At 36.4% G+C, this 22,335-nt stretch overlaps 1 protein-coding gene across 47 annotated transcripts in view; it reads right to left on the bottom strand.

Moving 5' to 3' along the window:
* ptprd.S (protein tyrosine phosphatase receptor type D S homeolog) overlaps positions 1-22,335 on the bottom strand; it is a 998,444-nt gene that overhangs the window by 586,390 nt on the left and 389,719 nt on the right. For all 47 annotated transcript variants that reach the window (XM_041574091.1, XM_041574084.1, XM_041574101.1 and 44 more), the window contains one exon: positions 13,290-13,332. The gene's annotated coding sequence lies outside the window, so the exon portion shown is untranslated. The remainder of the gene's footprint in view (positions 1-13,289; positions 13,333-22,335) is intronic.

Here is a 22,335-nt window from a genome sequence, read left to right as displayed (position 1 = left end):
AGATGACTAACAAACACAAAGAGTTTTGTTTGGTGCCTTTTTGTGAAGAAATAATTGAGGAAGGATGTGAGCGTGTGGCTATACATAGTGATGGGCGAATTTGTCACATTTCGCTTTGCTTTGAATTCGCAAATTTCCAGCGAAATTCATGAAACAGGTTTAAAATTTGCTGGCAACATTTGACGTGCAATAAAATCAATGGGCGTCCATTTACTTTGCAACGAAACACGGAAATTCAACACAAATTCGCGCATGCCGAATAAATTCACCCATTCAACTAGCTATACAGTATTTTGGGGAAGGCTAGCAGGATTGTGAAAAGTTGCCATCACGAATCTTGAAGCTATTAGGCCATTTTCAGCACAATTCATATAAATTTGAATCTCGCTATTTTTTTGGTTTGGTGTAATTTGGCTACAAAGCAGTAGACACAAGTGATTCATTTGCAAAGAGATACATTCATCAATAACAGTAGTTATGAATATTCAAAAGGACTAATCCAGCTGTTTAAATTTTACAACATTCATTATCACTTTCCTGACTGCCAGGAAGTTTAACAAAGCCTTAGTGCTTGTTTAAATGTGTGAGCTACAGTAGTCTTAATTGATGAAACTGCTTTAGTGTGCCCAGTTATTTTCTATTGGGTATTAGCATAATGAATAACAATGAGCATTGTGTTAAACTGCTTAGCAACTACAGGATCAGTAGTAACAGAAAAATGATTTGTGAATGAAAAATTCTTATTATTTTTATTATAAAAAGAACAAAGTTTGGCCCACACTCTCAACTAACTCCAGCAGCACAGGCAAAATCTGTGTGCATCACCACCACAAATATGCCCCACTAGCTGAATTTATGCTCTCTCTTTTTCAAGGACATGATATCAGAAAACAATGCAGAATAACATTAAACAAGAGTAAAGGATTGACTTTAGAAATGAAATACAAATTAATATGCATTTTTTTGTTTAATATGGGATGAAAAGGTGTAGCAAGCATAAAATATAAACACACAATTTAATTAAGTTGCCATAATAAGGTATTTTTCACGCTATATGTGGTGGGCATGGGGGGTGGTGGGAGGTAGTCGCTAATAGAAGAATTCACAACTGGAGTGGGGGCCTTAGAGGTACTGGAGCATATTTGGTGATACATATTACCAGCATTTGTTTGGATAATTTAAGCAGACTACTGCTACTTGGCCTGCAACTGTAACCAAAATTGGTCTGTAAACTCCTCCATTGACAAATGACTAGCTGCAGTTTTCTTTGAACATTTCTGGGGAACTAATGCAAAGTTCTGATACTATAACATTGTCATAAGATTGTGGTCTATGTAACAGTCTATGGCAATAACAATGACCCTATCGTTAGGTTTCTTGCAGATGTGCCACAGCCTATTATGGCCAGATGAGAAGCAAGCCTAGGGGTATGCCTTTAGAAATATTCATTAAAATAAGTTTATCTAAGAACACACTAAGAGCTAATCGACACATGATTAATTTGAGTGTTTTGTTGCCTCGGTGGGAGGAAACATGCTTGTTTTTTGCCTCTTTTTTTTTGCGTTTTTGACGTTAGTGGTAAGTGCTGTGGCCTTGACTATTCATCTAGGTGGTGATTGTTGCTCAAAAACACTTACCAGTGAGCAACAATCACCTGAGCTGTGTCAGGCCTCACCTGTCTTAAAGCCGATACGTGACCCAATCCGAAGCGTGACTACCTGTTCAGGTGGAATAGTAGTTCAGCCGAATTCAAGGCAGACAGAGAAGTCAAATAAGCAGGCCAGGGTCAATGCAGGCAATGTTCAATTGTAGTTGATTAAGCAGGCTGAGGTCAAATGCAGGCAGAGTTCAAGCGTAGTAGGTAGAAAGCAGAAGTCAAAACCGGAATCAAATTTTCAGGATACAAGTTCACAGAAGCAAAGTTTATCACCAAGCATAGAACCATTCCCTGAGCATCCTTTTAAGGAGGGTGTTTTGGTGCCAAACATAGTGACGCCTGTGTCTGGCATCACGTCGAAAGTTCCCGTTAGTAGGGATGTCGCGGACTGTTCGCCGGCGAACTTGTTCGCGCGAACATCGGCTGTTCGCGCTCGCCGAATGTTCGCGAACGTCGCGCGACGTTCGCCATTTTGGGTTCGCCTTACCTGGCGCTTTTTTTTGACCTCTCACCCCAGACCAGCAGATACATGGCAGCCAATCAGGAAGCTCTCCCTCCTGGACCACCCCCACACCCCCTGGACCACTCCCCTTCCATATATAAACTGAAGCCCTGCAGCGTTTTTTCATTCTGCCTGTGTGTGCTTGCAAGAGCTAGTGTAGGGAGAGAGCTGTTACTGATTTCACTGATTTCTTTGAGGGACAGTTGATAGTAAGTTTGCTGGCTAGTAATCTACTTGATACTGCTCTGTATTGGAGGGATAGAAGTCTGCAGGGATTTGAGGGACATTTTAGGGTAGCTTTGCTGGCTAGTAATCTACCTTCTACTGCAGTGCTCTGTATGTAGCTGCCTGCTGTGGGCACTGATCTCTTCTGATCTCATCTGCTGACTGCTGTAATAACCCAATAGTCCTTGTAAGGACTGCTTTTATTTTCTTTTTTGTTTTTTTACTTTGCTAGTTGCTACTATAAGCCCAGTGCTATTAGTCTAGCAGTGTTGGGGAGTGGGACTGGTGTGCTACTGTGCTGCTCCTAGTAGTTCAGCAGCACCAACCCGAGAAAATTTTTTTTTTTAATATACATATATTTTTTTTTTCTTTTACTTATCTTACTGTTCTTTAACGTGTACAGTGCTGTTGCTGTTCTTCATAGTAGTGCACCAATAGTAGTGCACTTGCAGGCATTATTTGCTCAGTGTGTTCTTCATTTTCAAACAACAACCATCTAGCTGTGTGAGCTTGTTCACATTCTGTCTAAATATCAATAATAATACCGTCTCTAGAAACACCACCCGAGTGACGTTTTTCAGGCAGCAATAATATATTCCGTATCCACTGCTGTAGTAGTGTATACGTTAACCTTGTAGGCATTATTTGCTCAGTGTGTTCTTCATTTTCAAACAACAACCATCTAGCTGTGTGAGCTTGTTCACATTCTGTCTAAATATCAATAATAATACCGTCTCTAGAAACACCACCCGAGTGACGTTTTTCAGGCAGCAATAATATATTCTGTATCCACTGCTGTAGTAGTGTATACGTTTACCTTGTAGGCATTATTTGCTCAGTGTGTTCTTCATTTTCAAACAACAACCATCTAGCTGTGTGAGCTTGTTCACATTCTGTCTAAATATCAATAATAATACCGTCTCTAGAAACACCACCCGAGTGACGTTTTTCAGGCAGCAATCAAATATATCGTATCCACTGCTGTAGTAGTGTATACGTTAACCTTGTAGGCATTATTTGCTCAGTGTGTTCTTCATTTTCAAACAACAACCATCTAGCTGTGTGAGCTTGTTCACATTCTGTCTAAATATCAATAATAATACCGTCTCTAGAAACACCACCCGAGTGACGTTTTTCAGGCAGCAATCATATATATCGTATCCACTGCTGTAGTAGTGTATACGTTAACCTTGTAGGCATTATTTGCTCAGTGTGTTCTTCATTTTCAAACAACAACCATCTAGCTGTGTGAGCTTGTTCACATTCTGTCTAAATATCAATAATAATACCGTCTCTAGCAACACCACCCGAGTGACGTTTTTCAGGCAGCAATAATATATTCCGTATCCACTGCTGTAGTAGTGTATACGTTGACCTTGTAGGCCTTGTTTGCCCAGTGTGTTCTTCTTCTTCATTTTCAAACAACAACCATCTAGCTGTGTGAGCTTGTTCACATTCTGTCTAAATATCAATAATAATACCGTCTCTAGCAACACCACCCGAGTGACGTTTTTCAGGCAGCAATAATATATTCCGTATCCACTGCTGTAGTAGTGTATACGTTAACCTTGTAGGCATTATTTGCTCAGTGTGTTCTTCATATTCAAACAACAACCATCTAGCTGTGTGAGCTTGTTCACATTCTGTCTAAATATCAATAATAATACCGTCTCTAGCAACACCACCCGAGTGACGTTTTTCAGGCAGCAATAATATATTCCGTATCCACTGCTGTAGTAGTGTATACGTTAACCTTGTAGGCATTATTTGCTCAGTGTGTTCTTCATATTCAAACAACAACCATCTAGCTGTGTGAGCTTGTTCACATTCTGTCTAAATATCAATAATAATACCGTCTCTAGCAACACCACCCGAGTGACGTTTTTCAGGCAGCAATAATATATTCCGTATCCACTGCTGTAGTAGTGTATACGTTGACCTTGTAGGCCTTGTTTGCCCAGTGTGTTATTCTTCTTCATTTTCAAACAACAACCATCTAGCTGTGTGAGCTTGTTCACATTCTGTCTAAATATCAATAATAATACCGTCTCTAGCAACACCACCCGAGTGACGTTTTTCAGGCAGCAATAATATATTCCGTATCCACTGCTGTAGTAGTGTATACGTTAACCTTGTAGGCATTATTTGCTCAGTGTGTTCTTCATATTCAAACAACAACCATCTAGCTGTGTGAGCTTGTTCACATTCTGTCTAAATATCAATAATAATACCGTCTCTAGCAACACCACCTGAGTGACGTTTTTCAGGCAGCAATAATATATTCCGTATCCACTGCTGTAGTAGTGTATACGTTGACCTTGTAGGCCTTGTTTGCCCAGTGTGTTCTTCTTCTTCATTTTCAAACAACAACCATCTAGCTGTGTGAGCTTGTTCACATTCTGTCTAAATATCAATAATAATACCGTCTCTAGAAACACCACCCGAGTGACGTTTTTCAGGCAGCAATAATATATTCCGTATCCACTGCTGTAGTAGTGTATACGTTAACCTTGTAGGCATTATTTGCTCAGTGTGTTCTTCATATTCAAACAACAACCATCTAGCTGTGTGAGCTTGTTCACATTCTGTCTAAATATCAATAATAATACCGTCTCTAGCAACACCACCCGAGTGACGTTTTTCAGGCAGCAATAATATATTCCGTATCCACTGCTGTAGTAGTGTATACGTTGACCTTGTAGGCCTTGTTTGCCCAGTGTGTTCTTCTTCTTCATTTTCAAACAACAACCATCTAGCTGTGTGAGCTTGTTCACATTCTGTCTAAATATCAATAATAATACCGTCTCTAGCAACACCACCCGAGTGACGTTTTTCAGGCAGCAATAATATATTCCGTATCCAGTGCTGTAGTAGTGTATACGTTGACCTTGTAGGCCTTGTTTGCCCAGTGTGTTCTTCTTCTTCATTTTCAAACAACTCCCATCTAGCTGTGTGAGCTTGTTCACATTCTGTCTAAATATCAATAATAATACCGTCTCTAGAAACACCACCTGAGTTGTTGTTGTTGTTGTTGTTGTTTTAAAAATAATGCCAGGCATGAATGAGGGGTGGATCTCGGAGGGTTACTGCACGCAGGAAGACTTGTGCTGAGTTTCTGATTCTGACTCCCCATGCAGCTGTCCTTCTCTGCACGCCTCATGACTCCACATACAGCTGTCCTTTAGCGTCCTCCTCCCTCCACCACCGTTACAAACTAGGGTGCAAACCCTACTGGTTTAATTTGAATCCAGGTAAATCCTGAGTTTTTCTGGCCTCTGTGCTTCAGTGGCTGTGACAAAAAAATTGAATATTTTCAGCATTTATATGGCATATTTTTTATGGCCTCTGTGCTTCAGTGGCTGTGACAAAAAAATGAATATTTTCAGCATTTATATGGCATATTTTTTCTGGCCTCTGTGCTTCAGTGGCTGCGACCAAAAAAAACAGAATATTTTCAGCATTTATATGGCATATTTTTTATGGCCTCTGTGCTTCAGTGGCTGTGACAAAAAAATGAATATTTTCAGCATTTATATGGCATATTTTTTATGGCCTCTGTGCTTCAGTGGCTGCGACCAAAAAAAACAGAATATTTTCTGCATTTATATGGCATATTTTTTCTGGCCTCTGTGCTTCAGTGGCTGTGACAAAAAAATGAATATTTTCAGCATTTATATGGCATATTTTTTCTGGCCTCTGTGCTTCAGTGGCTGCGACCAAAAAAAACAGAATATTTTCAGCATTTATATGGCATATTTTTTCTGGCCTCTGTGCTTCAGTGGCTGTGACAAAAAAATGAATATTTTCAGCATTTATATGGCATATTTTTTCTGGCCTCTGTGCTTCAGTGGCTGCGACCAAAAAAAACAGAATATTTTCAGCATTTATATGGCATATTTTTTATGGCCTCTGTGCTTCAGTGGCTGTGACAAAAAAATGAATATTTTCAGCATTTATATGGCATATTTTTTCTGGCCTCTGTGCTTCAGTGGCTGCGACCAAAAAAAACAGAATATTTTCAGCATTTATATGGCATATTTTTTCTGGCCTCTGTGCTTCAGTGGCTGTGACAAAAAAATGAATATTTTCAGCATTTATATGGCATATTTTTTCTGGCCTCTGTGCTTCAGTGGCTGCGACCAAAAAAAACAGAATATTTTCTGCATTTATATGGCATATTTTTTCTGGCCTCTGTGCTTCAGTGGCTGTGACAAAAAAATGAATATTTTCAGCATTTATATGGCATATTTTTTCTGGCCTCTGTGCTTCAGTGGCTGTGACAAAAAAATGAATATTTTCAGCATTTATATGGCATATTTTTTCTGGCCTCTGTGCTTCAGTGGCTGCGACAAAAAAAAACAGAATATTTTCAGCATTTATATGGCATATTTTTTATGGCCTCTGTGCTTCAGTGGCTGCGACCAAAAAAAACAGAATATTTTCAGCATTTATATGGCATATTTTTTCTGGCCTCTGTGCTTCAGTGTCTGCGACAAAAAAAATTTATATTGTTAGCATTTATATGGCATATTTTTCCTGGCCTCTGTGCTGCAGTGGCTGCGACCAAAAAAAATTAATATTGTTTGCATTTATATGGCATATTTTTTCTGGCCTCTGTGCTGCAGTGGCTGCGACAAAAAAAAATTAATATTTTCAGCATTTATATGGCATATTGTTTCTGGACTTCTGGTTCAGTGGCTGCGACAAAAAAAACATAATTTTTCAGGAAAGTACACATGCCTAATTTTTCAGGGTTCTGCAACAGTGGCAAAATCGCATCTTTTATGGTCACCGCAGGTGATCAATAAAGTAGACCAAAACTGGGCCCACACTGCAGAATCAGTGTTTTTTGGTTCACTTCACTGTACATTGAATTACCTCTGCCTGACAGTGCACGTGCGCACAAGCACGGTGACTGCTAAACACACCACTACAGAAATATTGCCACCAACAGGACGAACATCCTGGAGGTGACAAGCAACTAGTAATTAAAAACTATTATTTGCTCACTTAACGGTATCATTCATTAAAGCTCTTTGCGTCTTTTTGCGTTGCAGTAAGCACCGCGTTTCGTCTTTGCGTGTGAACAGGCTGTAACCTTTACACGACTTGATTGGCATGTAGACGCCGGACGTTTTAAAGCATTTTATTACACAGGTTTAGAAATGTAGTGTGATTTCTGCCCTTTACAGCACAAAACGCAGCGCTGTGTCAACAATGGATTTTTTAGAAACATTTTTGCCCTTGATCCCCCTCTGGCATGGCACTGTCCAGGTCGTTGCACCCTTTAAACAACTTTAAAATCATTTTTCTGGCCAGAAATGTCTTTTCTAGCTTTTAAAATTCGCCTTCCCATTGAAGTCTATGGGGTTCGCGACGTTCGCAAACCGTTCGCATTTTTGACGCAAGTTCGCGAATATGTTCGCGAACTTTTTTTCCGACGTTCGCTACATCCCTACCCGTTAGCGGCCGGTTAAACGCCCGCGTCCATTTTGGCACGTGGAACGTGATGATGCACATCCTTACAAGCTGTAACCATGAAGGGCTTTAAAAAGATAAATGCAATCACTGAGCTGTCAACAGAAATCTGAAATTTGTCCTGTGTGCCATAGCTGTTTATAAGATTTAGACATTGGTTTTATCTTATTCTTAGGAATATACTGATTTTACAGAATAATAGAGTAGGGTGGCAGCTCCAAACAGACTAAACGAACAAGGAGGATTGTATCTTATGTCATAATCAAATTCTTTGTTTGAAAACATCACTTAATATCCACAGAGTGACTACTGGAAGGTTATACAAAGTTAAGTATCTGGGCACTTGTTTCACTTGCTCTGTGTAAAATAGCAGAGTTTGTGTGTAGTGATAATGAAAGCTAGATTTAATGGTGCATAATATCTGTACAGTTATAAATGTGTTACTTGATATAATAATGCTGTGTATTAACTTACAGTATAATGAGCATGCTGTGCTGTATAGGGATGCTGAATGTAACCTTTTAATGGGCAAGATGCCCATTATAATCATGTGGTAAACTAATGAATACACTGTTTAATGATGCAAGCTCTATACTTTTTACATTGAACATTTTGAAAAGCACACATACAATGAGCTCAGTGTGCTGTATTTTTATACTGAATGTAACCATGCAATAAACATGCAATTTAAAATATATAGTGAATAAAGTACCCCCTCTTGTGAAATACAAGGATATTATAGAAAAAAAAAAAAACGCATTGAGAAACGCATTGATAATTTTGACACACATTAATTTTAGTGTCAATTTTTATACGCACGACTATTTGGTCCAAATACATTAAAGTCAATGGATGCCCGAATAATTTTGACGCAAGTCAATTTTTATGTGCACACCTGCAGCAAATTTTTCACTCGTGAATTGTATTTGCTTGTGGAAAATCAACGCAGTGGAAACGTGGAAATTCAACGCAGTTTTGTGTCTGCCAAACTTATTCGCCCATTACTAGTCAGCAGATATATTTTAAAGGGGTTGTTCACCTTCAAACAACTAGTTGGTTTCAGATAGATCACCAGAAATAACGACTTTTTCCAATGACTTTCTATTTTCTATGTGTGACGGTTTTTCTAATATTGAAGTGTAAATTGTCATTTCTCTCCTTCTGAAGCAGCCCTGGGAGGGGGGGTCGCCGATCCTGTAAACTGTTCTAAATGGATACATTTAGTTGATACATTTCTTATCTTTGTCCCTGCTGAGCAGAATCTCTGGGTTTCATTACAGGCAACTGTTAGAATTGATACAATAGTTGCTAATACTCCAGAGATGCTGCTGAGAAATGGATCAACTCAATGTTGCAAAATTGTAACAGTTCAGAGTCTGCACCTGAATTACTGAGCTGACAGACTCAAACACCAGAGACACAAACATTCAACTTTACACTTAGATTTTGGAAAAAACGTAAAAAATAAATAATGGAAAGTATTTGAAAAAAGTCTCTATTTCTGGGGAACAATCTAAAAACAACTGAATTGAAAAAAGTGTTTGGAAGGTGAACAACCCCTTTAAAGGATTTAAATAGAACTTCCAGAACATAAAAGGTAACTAAATTATTGATAAAAAATTTGGATGGCATAAAATCTATACTTATTCACCTTGTATATAATATATTCAATTGTCCACTAGCCAGTTAGTTTCAGTGACAGGGGCACCTGGGTCCATCAATCTCATGCTTAGAAAGATGTACAATAGCAAAATGAAGAGTTAATCTCCCAAAATGCTCTATAGACATGGTGTTAAATGTGGATGTTGAAATCATCTGTGCATTACTATGGTGTTATTTCATTATGCTTAACTATAGGGTTTCTCCCTACAGGCTTTTCATTGTATATGTGCATGAGCTAAAATATAATAAGAACAGGGGGAGATCTACTGTACACCTGTTAATACCTTGTTTAAAGGGATATTGTCATGGAGAAAAAAATGTGTTTTTCAAAACTCATCAGTTAATAGTGTTGCTCCAGCATAATTCTGCACTAAAATCTGTTTCTCGAAAGACAGTTTTGAAATCTGACATGGGGCTAGACATATTGTCAGATTCCCAGCTGTCCCATGCCTACACACCAATATTACTAAAAAATTACACTTGCTGGTTCAGGAATGACATTTTATATTGTAGAATTATTTGCAGTGTAAACAGTGTAATTTAGAAATAAAAACTACATCATAAAAATCATGACATAATCCTTTTAACAGTGTCGGCTGTCAATCATATTTTGCCTTAGGCATAGAGGCGGGGCTGACAATTACTTTTGCTTTCCATTCTGCACTTCCCAGATGTCAGTGCATTGCTCACATTCCCCCTTCCTCCTCACCGTCTAATTGTGTTACCAGCGCATGGGCATCAGGTGCGTCATTCTGGCACATAAACAAGATTTTGGTATGATTCAAAGGTTGCCTTAATAACAATCTCCACAAAATGACACCTGCCTGTTATGCTGTGTTTAAATAATATTCTAAGTGAAAGTAAAGATTATTTTGTTTGATAAACATCATAACATAGTATTTGGAATTATTTCTTAGGGTGTTCCTAAAACTTTTGCTGTGGTTTGAGATATCAAATATATTTATTTGTATTTATGTCACTGTTTGTCTTTATTAAGTACATTATTACCTTTTGTGCATATTACGGTGTACTTAAGCACAGGATTTTAGAGAGTCATGGGATGCCCCATGTTCCACCCTCATTTATGCTCCATGTCCCACTCATGTTTTGCCCCTATCACATGCAACATGACATAAAGAGATACACAATTCCATGGGCTCCATTCCATGATTGCAAATAGTTAGAGGCAGGCACAACTTAAACTTGGAAAAAGCATTGTGGGCAAAAGACAGGTACTTGTTTTTCGTACATTGTATTTGCCCCCACACATTGACATGAGCATATCAATCTGACCCTGTATACTTATTATTAATTTGTAATGATCTTCAACTTTTATGAATAAACCACATAGGAAAAATGTGAGGGTTGTCAGCTAAGGGCATGATATAGATAACATTGTTTTAAAATTGTACTCTTTTGCTCCTTGTAGCTGTGTAGTTACTTCCTTGGGTACCCCAATTATTTATTTGGAGGAGAATACTTATAAAACCAAAAGTGTAAAACTGCGTCCATTGTACACATGGACTTCTTACTACAAGGACTTCAGAATGTTTAGATCAGCTTTGCGTCTATATTTTTAACATGCTACATATACTAATTTATTTTAACAGAATATTAAATAATATAAAAATATATAAAACTTTTGTCTAGTTGACCTTTAAAGATTTTACGCTTGTATTATTACTAAAAACACATGAGATTTGTCACTGAACATAATCTTTACAACCTATGTCTGTGCTGTATAGTCTACTGAAATTTCCTATGTACAGTGCAGCTTTTATTTGACTACATTGGTTTTGCATTTTTACCTTCTTCTATCAGCCCTATCTCTCCTTTTTTAAGGTCATACCCACTGAATGTATTCTATTAATCATGCAATAATGTATTGCCTCCAACTTTCCATGTCCTACTGCAATACATTGAAGAATCTATTTCCCTCGTTGACATAACTATTTCTGTAAAGGTCATTAAATCATCTGAAAAAGTTAAACTTTAGAATTGTCCTTTCTCCTTTCCTGTAACTCATATGGGCATCATCCCTATCCTATTATTATTATTTAATGATGTCTGTCATTTTAGCTTTTATTTTGCCACCTCTAATGTAATAGACAATGTAAATGTTAATTGTTGTCCATTGGACCTGGATTGATGCATAAATAATAGATCAGTACTTAGTAGTATACGAATAATCTAAAATTTTTGCTATATTTTAAGATGAACAGGGCAAACATAACAATTGCTACTCCATTAGACATTATAAATTATATTATTAATGACAGAGACAGTACCCTGAAGTATCATTTTGGCATTTCTCATGGAAATATATACAACTGAGTCTCACTCTGTCTTTTTTTCTAAGTACAGGTATAGGATCCCTTATCCGGAAACCCGATATCCAGAAAGCTCCGAATTACGGAATGGCTTTCTCCATTTTATCCAAATAATCCAAATTTTTAAAAATGATTTCCTTTTTCTCTTTAATAATAAAACAGTAGCTTGTACTTGATCCCAACTAAGATATAATTAATCCTTATTGGAAGCAAAACCAACCTATTGGGTTTATTTAATGTGTAAATGAATTTCTTGTAGACTTAAGGCATGAAGACCCAAATTACAGAAAGATCCGTTATCCGGAAAACCCCAGGTACCGAGCATTCTGGATAACAGGTCCCATACCTGTACACCATTTCAGTTTCTAGACCTATTGTGCCCAAATAAATGAATCAAAGTATTTTGGAAAATTATATAAATTACTTAGTAATACAGTGAGTTCGCTTACTGGTTTCAAATAAGTACATATGGAAAGTGGAGGAATAATTAAAAATGCACCCTAGTATACCTTACCAAGCACTTTTTGCACTTTACTAGTTTGTGCTTAAAAAAGGCTATACATTTAAAACAAGAAAATTAAATGCTTAAATTTGCTGCTTGCATGCATCCAAATATTCAGATAATAAAATGTTAACTAACATTTGAATTTGAATTGTATTGCAATGTTTGAGCTAAATAAATTAATGTAGATTAAATGGGAGGTTTTTTTTTTTACATTTTTCAATTAGACTTTTTCTATTTTTTGGACTTTGCAGACCCATTTAAAATGATGAGTCAAATACTGATTTGATTTCCCTTGGATGCATTCATTTTTTAATACTTTTTTTTATAACTAAGCAAACATTCCAGTTTGAAAAAGGCCTCGCTGAATGTGTGTTTGAAATGGTCCTTAATTTTGATGCCATTTATCAAATCTTGAATTGTGAATTTGGGTCTTTTTTAAGTTGAAAACTTGAAAACTAACCAAATGCAAATGTGAGATTATTTAGGAAAATAACCTGATTTATTTTATAAAACAACTTGAAATTAAAAAACGGTTAAAGTTTTGACTGGGACAACAGTTACTTCTACATGAAATCAATCTACATGGTAAATCTACATGGTAAATCAAATTCTAGTTTTTGAATAGTGATGGGCGGATCTGAACTGATGAAAAATTTGCCAAATGCACTGAAGTCTATGCAATCATTTTTTTCACCCTTGGATTCTATGGGTATCTTTTTCATGGTGAAACCTGGCATAAAATTTTGCTCATCACTATTTATGAGCTTTCACTCAAAAAAATCTTTAATCATAGTTAAAAACGCAAAAAAAAGTTTATAAATTAACCCCATTGTGTTTAAATGTGCTCTGGATAAGGTAATATTTCATTTATTCAAGATCAATTGGGATCCTCAAGACTATATTGAATGTTTTAGCAAGCATTCTACTTACGTGTCTCTAGGGAACATCCTGTTGTTGCAGTCTCAGGGTAGATCTAAAATATATATAAAAAATATAATTGGTTTTTACTTCATGTTTACATATAAATATATTTATAAATTACAATGCAAATACAAGGTTTTACTAAACCTGAAGCACAGCAACCACTGATTCATTTTGCTGTCAAATAGCTTTTTGTATTTTGTAATTTGTAGATCTGCTAAATATACAATGAGTTATTTTGCACAATGTTTTATTCAGAAAACATTAAAAAAAACTTAAAACTGTATACGGTAAATTGTTTTTTAAGATGAATTTGCAACCACAAATAATTTGTGGGTCTTAAATTCTAGAAAAGTTGCAATTACAAAATGTTACAATCATTAAAACAGCACTTCAAACTCCTGAATACAGAATGGAGGTTTGAATTGAGAAAGAATGAACAATTAAGTTTTAGTTTGTGTAAGTCACCAAAGTACAGCATTCATGAAGCAAGTATTAAGTGCAAGCAAAAATATTGGATGGCTTTAAGTCAAATCAGACTTTTAGAGGTCTTAGTATTTTTATTTCGCTAGGATTTGTCCGAAATTTTTTTTAGATGTTTTCTCAATTTTTTCTGCATCGTTCAGCATTTATTTTCACAAAAAGTTAAGACACATATTAATAACAGCCATAGCTTGAGACCTGTGTACTCAGAAGATTATACTCGACGGATAATGTCAAACAGGGGGGCGTTTTGGGGAGATTTAGTCGTCTGGCGACTAATCGCCTCGTCTTTGCGGTGACCAATCTCCCTGAAACGCCCAGTGTGGCCTTACCTTAATATATAGATTCCTGTTTCAGCTCTATTAAATCATTCCTATATTAAAGTGTTAGTTAACCTTGAAATTTACCTTGAGTATGAAGCAGATAGCAATATTCAGACACGTTGCATTTGCTTTTTTATTCTTTGTTCTTTTAATGATTTTATTTTTTTTATTCTACAATTCACAGGCTTAGAATATAAACTGCTATCTCTTTGCTAGGGTTTATCTCTACTACTAAAGAAGACATTTAAATTATGTTTCAACATGCAGTATTTTTTTATTTGCTAGAATTAATAATATGAATGTAATTATAAATCTTCTTATTGTCATCATGTTACATTTTTACCTGCTTTTTTACAACCTGAAATCATATGGTAAAATTCGAGATATCTTTTAGTCCTGTCAAAATCTCCCTTATTTTCCTCACTAATAAAGCTATACAATTGCAATCATAATTTTCTGTCCTTATGACTTTGCTATTTCTACATTATTTTTGGAATGCTTTCTGTTCCACTGAACCAAGTTGCTTTTTTCTGATGACATGCTGAAAAAGCATGAAGCACAGTATGACACGTTTTGACATGGGGCAAGCACACAGCACGGTTTCATTGTTTTTGTGAAATTACTTCCTATTTTGATTGCTTTTTTTTTTGTTGCTTCGTATTTCCTATTTAGCTTCGGTGATCTTTGTTTTTTTTATTCAGTCTTCCAAGCAATCCCATGACATCATACTGTGACTTCAAATGCCTGAAGCTGTATTTGTTTACTGTTTCTATAATTTCCTTATGAAAAAAAATAAAAAGACATGTATTTTCTAAACCAATTATTTAATTATGTATATATTGTATATAATGAAAATATTTTTTGCATGCATTAAATAATTCTACTCATTCTAATGAGTTACATTTCTTTTTGTAAGGAGCAGGACTATGGTTTGTTATGTAATTACTGTTAGGTTATTAGGTTCATCCACTAGGTGGTATTACTAGCAAAGGCAAAGCCTCATGGAGAAGCAATATAAAGGGAAGCAGAGTGAGGCACTTCCTCTTTGGCCAATGAAGAAACGGATAATGCTAGGAAGCCTGAGATATGCTACCTTAGAAAGGAAACATATAAGAGTAGTTAGGAGAAGAGTTATTAGAGCTCACTGTAGTCAGTGAGAGGAAGTGGAGTAGAGAGACAAGCAGCTGAGGTTCCAATGAAGAGGGATTGAGGGACCAGTGGCCAGGTGGTACTCAACCAGTTAGGGAACCAGAGGAAGAGGGACTAGGGTACGTAGGGCCTAGCTTTGCCTCAAAATCAAGGCTGACCCCTCTAGTGAAAGTCTGCATTATGGAGCAGCATCCTTGGAGGTTTGTAGGCGCAGGTAAATAGGTAGGAGGCTGGGTCCCAGTGGCCTGGAAAACCCTAACTGTCAAGAATGTGTGCAAGGAGAATATTTGTTCGATAATTGTGTTACATCACAGGTGGCTGGTAATAAATTATTTCTTGAGTTCATCACAATTGTAGACCTGATTTTTCAGAGCTACAGTGTGTGAGAATAAATAGCACTGACTGAGAATAAATAGCACATGTGCTATTGTTAGAACTGAGGTTTATGTTTTAACAATGAATAGTTAGATATAAGGTTTGTGCTTTCACAATGATTGGTTAGAACTCAAGTTTGAATACTTTTAGCCAAAACTATAATTAGTTAGAACTTTAAAAGAGAGATAATATACAACACATCGCTCAATATCATGAGCACCTCTAAAGTTAAATGGGTTTTCCACCTCCATAGTGAAAGAGAATGTAAGGTTCTAAGCAACCTTTCAAAATATACATGAAGTACAGTAAGTTGTAAGTGTATTCACAAAAAGTGAAGCAGCTTAGAAGACCTAGAAGTGAACTGACTCTTGATAATCCAGAAACAAGCACTGTTTTTAACAATTGAATGTACATTTCCTTCATTATGAAACCATTTTTAAACTGACATGTTTAAAGGGCATGTTTACTTTCTTTAATGAAAAAGAAACCTATCTCCAATATACTTTAATTAAAAAATCTGCACAGTTTTTATAAGAAACTGCTGTGGATAGGAATTGTCTGACAGTCCCTAACTGCTCTGCAGGGAAACAATCATACTTATGAACAGCAGGGGAAGCCCCACCTTACTTCACAGCCATACAGTACTAAATCAGCTTTGTTTGTTTCCCTGTTTTGATAATTTATGATGATCCCTAAGCAGCCCACACCACACTGAGTATCTGCATAGTCTTGGTCTTGCAAAGATGTTTAACAAGATGGTGATCCCCTTTGGCCAACTTTGAAAGAATAAATCATTTGTTTGATTAGGCTTGTGGTGCAGCAAGTTCATGTTTATGTTTAGTATACAAATTATAGCATATCTAGCCTTATTCTATTTTAGACTTTACTTTCCCTTTAAGCTGCTTGATTGAAACCAAAATGATGGATTTAAAAGAAATGACGGGAAGTAGAAATTGTATGGTGGTCTTGGTGAAGATTGGCAATGGGTAGCAAAAGAAAAAGGAAGATGAACAATATGTGGTTGGAGGGAATAATTTTTTAGTCCTTTAGCCTTAACTCTCCTTGAGGTTGCAGACCCTCATGAATGTAGTGCTGCAAAAAGTAAGTATTGATGTATTCATGGAAAATGATTGGATAATCCCTGGCATATATCACTGAAACCATCCAAGTTCCAAGAAATATTGAAGCTGGAATAATATTCTGACCCACAATTTGGTACAGCTGCCACCTGCAGTCTCTCCAATAGCTCGGCGTAGTAGGACGATGTACATCTTCTGATTTAATAGCATCACCTTGTTTCTGTCACAGGAGGTTATTTTTTCATTATTTTTCTAGTTGCAATTGCAACCAACAGAGAATTAGGAAATAGTTTTCTTAGCCCTAGGTTAAAATGTCTATGTAAACAGCTTAATGCATAGTTCAGTTAAATTGATATATCAGTAAGCAAGAGCCAAGGTTTTTTGTTTTGTTTTTTTAAACAAAAGACACACTGTCGTATTTGAACACTACAGAACACTACAAGTGCACTAAGTGTAAAGAGATTGCATTCAATATATTTCAGTAAAAGACAAAAAAGTATGTATCATTTAAGGGGTTAACTATCAGTGTCTGTCCTTTTTTTTTTTTTAAATATTGAATGCATCCCCCCAAACATCATTGTCTGCACGGCAAATTGCAAGCTGAACTATTCCTTGATTAGCACTGTTATTTATGTTCCCTAATTTAAACTATGCTCATTATACAAGCACATCATCAAAGAAGTTTGATCAACTATCTCACTGATTATAACACACTTTGCACATAAAAGACGGATGTTGTTGCCATTCAAGAAACCACCTTGAGGATACAAAAATAATTATTTTTAAAGGGGTATTTCACCTTCGGAAAAAAACTTGCTGTTGTCAAATAGTACACGAAAAATAATTACTTTTTTCAAAGCTTATCCAGTTATTTTTTGTGTTTTCTTTTAATCAACATTTAAAAAAAGCATTGGTTCTGCTTTTCTGTATCCCTGTAGGACAATAGGACAGGCATGGTTTGTGTAAAAAATGAAGGCAATTCACATGAGTAGTACAATTTTTTTAACTAACAATACCATGTAATAGCACAGAATAAACTAATTTTAATAATTTCATTGTCTGGTTTATTTATGTTTATGTATTTTCTCCTATGTACTTTACCCACTTACTCATGTGCCAGAATTCCAATGGGGGAAAGGGCATGTAGTAGGGATATTGCTACAATAGCAACCCATTGCTGGTTGCACTGATACAAACATATGTTTATTTTATAATGTTACTTGTTGTTTACATAAAGTGGTTCAGATATATATATATATATATATTTAAGGTTAATGAACTTTACAAGTATATTAGAGGGCATTGTAGACAAATATCGGGAATCTTTTTACCCATAAAGAGAATCACCACACCAGAGGCCATCCTTTCAGACTAGAGCAAAATAACTTTAATTTGGAGCAATGTAGGTGGTTCTTCACAGTGAGGACAGTGAGGTTGTCGAATGCCCTGCAGGATGATGTTGTGATGGCTGATTCTGTTAAAGGGATACTGTCATGGGAAAATTTCAAAATGAATCAGTTAATAGTGCTGCTCCAGCAGAATTCTGCACTGAAATTTCTCAAAAGAGCAAACAGATTCTGACATCTGACATGGGGCTAGACATATTGCCAATTTCCCAGCTGCCCCAAGTCATGTGTCTTGTGCTCTGATAAACTTCAATCACTCTTTACTGCTGTACTGCAAGTTGGAGTGATATCACCCCCTCTCTCCCCCCCCAGCAGCCAAACAAAAGAACAATGGTAAGGTAACCCGATAGCAGCTCCCTAACACAAGATAACAGATGCCTGGTAGATCTAAGAACAACACTCAATAGTAAAAAACCCATGTCTCATTGAGATACATTCAGTTACATTGAGAAGGAAAAACAGCAGCCTGCCAGAAAGCATTTCGCTCCTAAAGTGCAGGCACAAGTCACATGACCAGGGGCAGCTGGGAAATTGACAAAATGTCTAGCCCCATGCCAGATTTCAAAATTGAATGTAAAAAAATCTGTTTGCTCTTTTGAGAAATGGATTTTAGTGCAGAATTCTGCTGGAGTAGCACTATTAACTGATGCGTTTTGAAAAAAACATGTTTTCCGATGACAGGATCCCTTTAATGCTTTTAAGAGTGGCTCAGAGGATTTCTTAACTGCTCAATACTACTGCATCCAGGAAAAATGTGGTACAAGTTCATGGGATCTACTGTATTACTGGTTGTTTTTTCTAAATCCCTACTGTATCTCACTGTATTTTGTGTGAAGAAAGTCATTCAACAGTATGACTTCCTGCATCATCTTGGGGGGATTACTACTTAACCTTGCTAAAAAAAACTGCTACACTAATATTGATAAACTAACATTGGCCATAACCAATATTTTATTTTTACATGCCATTTAATAAAATCAGCAGATTAGCAGACCCCCAGGTCACATAATCTTCAAAGCTGGATCTGAAAGACCTTCACTTAGCTACAAGTAATTCTACCTTATATAAAGGTCTAACAATTTAACAACATCCTCTTTATTTTAAAATCTCCAGTTATGATATGTAAATCTCTTTTTATTATTTCCATACTGTACATCAGAAGTTTCTTATGCAAAACAGAAACTGGTCTGTTACTTACATTGTGATCTCCGAACAGCATCTCAGTATGCTGTGTTGAAATTAAACAGAATCCATCATTTAGGAAATGCCTGGCTCTAACTGTCACATCTGTGGCTAGATTTTACTTGATTCCCTGGAAAGTTATCATTTCAGATGTTACCCTAGATTTCTCTGATGTAGTCATTGATTTATTTGACCTGGTATGTGAAACAAATATGACTGCCTATTTACTGTATAATAGCAATTTGCCTTGTAATCCTATATTGGCTTTGAGAAGTACCATTGTCCAAGGACTCAAAGCTTAGGTCCATCCTGACATAGTTGTGTGACTTGCTAGTCACTGCAATAATGCGTGTGATTTTTAGATTAAAAGTCAACATCAATAAATAGCTTTCAAAAACAATATGTTTTTAGTTCTCTTATTTTAAGCTCTTCTAAACAATATTGTAACCTTGCAATCAATGCTGCAAATGTGCAAGGGCTCATTGTTAACTGTATGTGTGTAAGGCCTTTGGGGAAAAAGTATAATAACCGCTCTTTCAAGGGGTATTAAATGTATAGTTGCTTAGCTACATGCTAGCTGAGGGAAGCAATTCTTACTTACTTATCTGGGTGCTTAACATCTTTTATGTTTACTAACAGCACGACTCCAAATAAAATGGCAACTACACCCTGCTAAAAGCTGCCCATGCATCATGATAAAATCTATGTGCAGTCCTATCAAACTGTAGAGCTATATAAAGTTAGGTCCATAAATATTTGGGAAGAGACATTTTTTTTTTCAGATGCAGTTGAACAGCAGACTTTCAGCTTTAATTCAGCAAAAAGATCGCATAAAAATGTGAGGAACTAAAGCATTTTTTTAACACAATCACAGCCTGAAGTCTTTAACTCATGGACATCACCAGATTCTGGGTTTCTCCTTTTTAATGCTCTGCCAGGCCTTTATTGCAGCGGCTTTCAGTTGCTGTTTGTTTGTGGGCCTTCCTGTTTGAAGTTTAGTCTTCAACAAGTGAAATGCATGCTCAATTGGGTTCAGATCAGTTGACTGACTTGGCCATTTAAGAATATTCCATTTTAATAAACTCCTGGGTTGCTTTGACTGTATGTTTTGGGTCATTGTCCATCTATATTAGGAAACGCCTCCCAATCACTGCATTTAGCTGGATTTGATCAGACAGTATGTCTCTGAACACCTCAGAATTCATTTGGCTGGTTCTGTACTATGTCACATCATGGATAAGCATTAGTGTCCCAGTGCCACTGGCAGCCATGCACGCCCAAGCCATCACACTGCCTCCGCAGTTTTACAGATGATGTGGTATTCTTTGGATCATGAGCTGTTCCATGCCTTCTCCATACTTTTTTCTTGCCATTATTCTGGTAGAGGTTGATCTGTGTTTTTTCTGTCCAGAGAATGCTTTTCCAGAACTGTGCTGGCTTTTTTAGATGCCCAGCCTTTCTATTCTTGATGCTTATGAGAGGCTTGCACCTTGCAGTGCACCCTCTGTATTGACTTTCATGCAGTCTTCTCTTTATAAGTTGGCTTGGATGACTTGGATATCGATATGCCTACCTCCTGGAGAGTGTTGTTCACTTGTTTGGATGTTGTGAAGAGGTTTCTCTTCACCATGGAAATGATTATGCGATCATCCACTACTGTTGTCTTCCGGGACATCCAGGTCTTTTTGCACTGCTGAGTTTTCTTTTATTCTCAAGATGTACCAAACTTTAGATTTTGCCACTCCTAATATTGTAGCAATTTCTCGGATGGGTTTTTTCTGTTTTTGCAGCTTAAGGATGGCTTGTTTCACCTGCATGGAGAGCTCTTTTGACCACATGTTGTCTGTTCACAGCAAAATCTTCCATATTCAAGCACTCCCCCCTCAAAATCTATATTACACTAACTAACCAACAGGAATTTGCAAATGTTTTGGAAAGTTATAGTATGTTTTTAATTGATCAAATTGTTATCATGCAGAAAGTGTTTAAATTATCTTATGCTTTGGTTTGTTCCTGAATATGACTAAAATGGTGCATGTTCCATTTAGCTTTTATTTTTAACTTAACTGTCAACGTTTGTAAGATGTAAAATTAGTTGTGGAAATATTTGTCTACCAGGTTTTGTAGTTTTGATAAACCAATTATTCTGTTTCCACAGCTAGTATTCAAATGTAGTATGAATGCAATAGGAAAGAGCCAGTCCATTTGAATTTTGAGGCTGATAACGTGGATAAAGTCAGTTAATATATGGCCAAAGCAAGGGTCCAAATATTTTGTCTATATTAGTAAACCATTTCTTTGAGACAAATAATGGAACATTAGCAAGAATATAACAATTTTCTCAAAAAAATTTAAGAAAAGTGCTGAGGAAGGTCCCCATAGGCTAACATTGTACCTCGGTAGGTTTAAACTGCCTACAGTACTTCGACTATCGAATGGTCGAATAGTCAAACAACTTTTAGTTCGAATCGTTCGAATCGAAGTCGAAGGTCATAGCAGCCTATTCGATGGTTTTTTTCATTCGAATCCTTCACTCGAGCTTAGTAAATGTGCCCCTAAATGTTCATTGATTATTTTTATAATAATAATAAAGTCAGTTATTATATGGCCAAAGCAAGGGTCCAAATATTTTGTCTATATTAGTAAACCATTTCTTTGAGACAAATAATGGAACATTAGCAAGAATATACAGCAATTTGGGAAGACATAACATTTTTCTTAAATTCTGAAGTGCTATCTCTTGCCTTCATATTACGAAGCTGCCCTGTGTTCTTTGCTTACTATGGATCTAGAACAGGCATGTGATCTGTTATGCGGAAACCAGATATCCAGGAAGCTCCAAATTACGGGAAGGCTGTCTCTCATAGACTCCATTTTATCCAAATAATCTAAATTCTTCCAACTATTTCCTTTTTCTCTGTAATAATAAAACAGTACTTTGCACGTGATCCAAACTAAGATATAATTAATCCTTAAAGAAACAAACCTAGCTTATTTATAAATAATTTTTTAAAAGAGATCCAAATTATGGAAAGGCCCTTATCTAGAAAACCCCAGG

This window comes from Xenopus laevis, chromosome 1S (genome assembly GCF_017654675.1).
Source record: "Xenopus laevis strain J_2021 chromosome 1S, Xenopus_laevis_v10.1, whole genome shotgun sequence".
Lineage (NCBI taxonomy): Eukaryota > Metazoa > Chordata > Amphibia > Anura > Pipidae > Xenopus > Xenopus laevis.
The sequence above is the reverse complement of the archived record's forward strand: the minus strand, read 5'-3'. Positions and strand labels throughout refer to the sequence as shown.